The sequence below is a fragment of the Fopius arisanus genome, unplaced genomic scaffold (assembly GCF_000806365.1).
Source record: "Fopius arisanus strain USDA-PBARC FA_bdor unplaced genomic scaffold, ASM80636v1 scaffold00079, whole genome shotgun sequence".
NCBI classification, from domain to species: Eukaryota; Metazoa; Arthropoda; class Insecta; order Hymenoptera; family Braconidae; genus Fopius; species Fopius arisanus.
The window spans coordinates 58,338-62,708 of NW_011887818.1; the positions used below are offsets into that span (position 1 = coordinate 58,338).

Here is a 4,371-nt window from a genome sequence, read left to right on the forward strand (position 1 = left end):
AGGTTATGTAAATAATTGCATAACCTAATATTATTTCATTGGCCAAATTATTAGTAAACTACTCGACCTCTGAGTATATTACGAATATCTCCTATCCACCGATAATTTATTACTCAATCTATCGTCAATCGTTTGCAACAGTTTGATAGAAAATGTAATTTGAATTATCACCGCGCCCGTGTTCACAGAACCTGCACACAACGCCTGTATTCCACGCCCCCTAACGGGAGCAAAAAAATAAGTTTTAAGTCGAAAAAAACGCGCAAAATCTCTCCCCTGAGTGACCTCGGCTTTTAGGGAAAAGTGCAGGACTTACGAAAAAAATTGCCTTGAAAGTTTCGTCAAAAATTTCTGCTCGCTAGGACAATTTTTACGGAACGTTCACTACTCTTCCCTGAACAGCGAGGTCACTCCACGATCATTACATATTTACAAAATTATTAGATATTTCCCGATGTCTTCGTTGCCGAACAATCATTGTGTCGAATCGTGCGGACTAAAAATTTTTCTGAATTTTTTTCTGCCAAATTTCACATACTCGTTTCTAGGCATGCAAGCATGAGGTAAATATCCAAATCATTTGATAGCACCAATGGTATTTGACGTCTTATTTTTCCACTCGGATTTTCTCCAAGCAGAGCGCAATGAACAGCATCCAGATATATTTACACACAACAATAACTTCAAAAATTGTCATCAAATTGATTCATTTGATATTCTCATCCCCAGCGACACATTTCCATTCATCTATCCATAAATATTTTCCAAAAAAAGTTCTCTAGAGTTACTCAGGGTTCAATGACGTTGAAAAAAATCTCCTTTTTTATTTATCTGTCGTACAGTAAGTTTTCAACGGGAAATGCGACGAAAGCTATTAATGCGTGAAACCATTGGAAAGCTGCTAGTAAATATCCATCGTAAATTTTTAAGAATATCCAATGATTGCTGGAAATGATCCGACCATATCTGATTGGTTGAAATCCAAGTGAAATAATGGTGAATCTATTACTTTTGGCCCCATTGAACTTTTTTATATAGCCTTTCATCTATCACGAATTCACGCGAGTGCTTGCGCGTAAATAATCTATCAATAAACTATATTCCATATTGAAATAATGGCAACCAGTATTACTCAGTGCATAAACATAAAACCTACCGAGAAAATTCTTTGATAGTGCAAAAAAATACTGCATAAAATAACTGCAATCTGTAACTTTTGAAGTAAAATTTTTAAAAATCCCGCGATTCCGCTGAGTTTTGCTTTTTTGCTGTATCCCTTTTTCTGTATACTTTCAAATAAGTATAAAATTCAGTCAATTCACTTTTTTCGGTTTTAACTGTTAAAGTTCTTCATTACTTTTATCCAGAATATTTGGTAACGAACGAATAGGATTAATATTTTTATAATATTTTTATGATCAAGTGTCACTCAAATTATTACATTTTCATGATCTAACTTTCAATTCAAAAATAAGTACTACATGCAAAAAGAAATTACTTTGACCCAGTGAATTTCCTAACTGCAAGAAAATTTGGTATTAGTACGTCCCATGGACGTATTTGTGTAGATTAACTCGTGGGAAGCAAGTATACATGGAGAGATATATTCAAGAAAAATTACGGAATATCTTACGTAATGCGCCAGCGAGAATCGTTTCCGGGAATAAATCTGGAACTTTCAGTAATTTTTCGGGTTCTGTCACCGAAAAAATACGAAAATGTCACGTAATTTTTCTGGACGTTTTAAAATCGAACGAAACTTTAAGGCTTATTATGCCTCAGAACAGAAAAATTATTGGATGTACAAGAATTTTTACGGAACGTTCCGGAAAAATTACGGAACATTCCGGAAAAATTCCGGAACGTTCCGAAAAAATTCCCCCCTCACGGTGACCCATACCTAGCTGTTAGGCGTCAGATGAATGAGTAATTTTTACGGAACAGATCGTAGAATTTATGTGATGATAGCGTCGCTAGCAGATTACGTGAAATGTTCGGTAATTTTTCTTGAATATTTCTCTCTGTGTATTTGACCAAAAAATTAGTTATTTTTTATGCGTTTCCGATTGAAGAATGTTTATTTCCGCGTATAAAAACTCGAACTGTCTAGCCTAATCTACCATAAAAAGCTAACCATGTAATAATTTCATACACGACGACAACTCAGTGAAATGAAAGATTCAATTGGCCAAAATTGATTCGAGTTTTCCCCCTATTTAAGAAACATGACCAAACGCGTTGTCTGTATTCCAACCCTGATGTAAGTTTTCACTACAAGTGCTTTACACTGTGTTCGGGGATGTAACGTGTGGAGGATCTGGGGATCCCTAATCTACCGAAACATCCCCTGGGATAGTGTAAAAGAGAGACCGTGTGTGCACTCTTGATACGCTCCATTCGCTCCCAACTCAACACCTAAATATATTCCGAGCCATATTATGTTTCACTACAAATATACTTGAATATACACTATTTATTACATGTATTGTCTTCACACAACACCACCGAGTCATCTTCTACAAACAAATCTACCGCTATTTTCAATCAATGAATGGACTGAGAAAAATAGTTAATGGTGCCAAACAAATATATACGCTAATAATTACATGAGTCATTATATATAGACACTAAATTAAAACTTTTATATTCTATTCTACATGTGACCTATTGCATTTTTACCGGAATATATGTACGTATAATTAACATATATTTCTCTTATATATCGTTTTCTATGCGGATTGAGACTAACAAATGCAGACAGCTTTTATAAATTGCTTATTTTGACTCTTTAACCCATATTTATTCATTATAAAAAAAGATAAACTTAATTCCGGCGGAAAACAAATCTTCGATGGGCACGGTAAAAACAAGAAAAAATTGTAGGAGCTTCAATTTACAACACACTATCTACAGGTCTACAAGTTGAACAGAAAATACAGCGAAATCGAGACAAATTTTCAATTACCCAATACAAAAGTTTAATTCCCAACGCGAAATATCTTCTCATGTATGCGAATGGATATGTAGTGGGCTCGTTCGGTGAATTCAGGCATGGGTTTCAAAAGATTTTCAAATTAAATTTCGGGATTAGTGCCCCGAGGGCTTTAATGCGTACAAGTGGCGTCGGGCAAGATATCCCAAGGGTGTACTACGCCTGTATCTTTGTGTCTCGGATCGGGGGATGGTATACCGATAGGTACATTCAATTCATTTATGTAACTGGTTGTGTCGATATAGGGACACCAGTATTGGATTGAAATACATTATGGACTCCAATGAATCGAAATGTCGTAATATATGAAAAGAAGCGTAAGGGCAGCTCCAATATCGCAGTAGTTCTTCAGGTCGATACTCTAAGTTATTCCCTTTGTCAGTAGCTATTAATAAGAAGATTGAGGTGATGATTGAAATAATTTATTGAACAGAGAATATTCTAATGAAGACGCTAGAATATCAATTATCTCGTTAGTTGAGATACAGAAGAGTATGAAAGCAGATCCGGCAAAACTTAAGTCCTTAACAGCTACTAAAGCAAAAGCTCTTTCTCCTCTCCGCCTCGCTCTTAAACACGAAAAACAAGCTATGCTCGACGAAGGGGGCATTTCAAGGACCGCCATTGGCTATCCAACGCTCCTTCATCGTTGGTTGCCTAGTAACCAGCAACGACTTCCAACACAACCAAAGCTACCCTCCCGGGGATGCCCAACCATTCCCTCATTCCATTACTCTCTACTCCCTCATATTTTTTACTTCTCTTTACCCACGCTAACTCGTCGATATATTTTTCTTTACCAATTTTCAACATCTATATCACAGCTTACTCATATTTACTACATCTTTTCCCTGACTCGTACATAACAAAAAATAGCTCATGAATTCACTCACTTTTACCTGGTGAATACACTCGGCACAAGTCATTTTTTATACTAGTATATTAGTTTCATTAAAATAATAATGTGAATAATTGGCATAAATAGTAGTCCTAAGTTCTGCCCCATCATTCATAGAAAGAGTAGACCAATGACCTGTCGTGAGTTTTTTGTTTATTATTTATAGCATTTCTGCCAAAAAAATATAAATACAAATTTAGAAGAATAAAAAATTGCGCACATACACAGATTTCTGTAAGATCTTACTATAAAGGCGTCGATAAAACCTTTAAATTCGCTGTTATGGCCATTTACATGAGTTTCTTAGATATTTCATTGACAGGACGTTAAGAAAGAATCAATTATCAAACGGGATTTTTTCCTTAAGGTTGTTGTCGCGCGACAGTCTCTGTAAAAAGTTTATCCGCTGTAAAACGGGCCAGTTTAGAACACAATCTTTTAGCGGTATATAGTCTCACTTGATTGATTGCATTGTGCATGG

The 4,371-nt window shown here is 35.6% G+C and overlaps 1 protein-coding gene across 1 annotated transcript in view; it reads left to right on the plus strand.

Annotated features, from left to right (window-relative positions):
* LOC105270178 (visual system homeobox 1-like) overlaps positions 1 to 4,371 on the plus strand; it is a 73,112-nt gene that overhangs the window by 34,373 nt on the left and 34,368 nt on the right. The window lies entirely within an intron of this gene.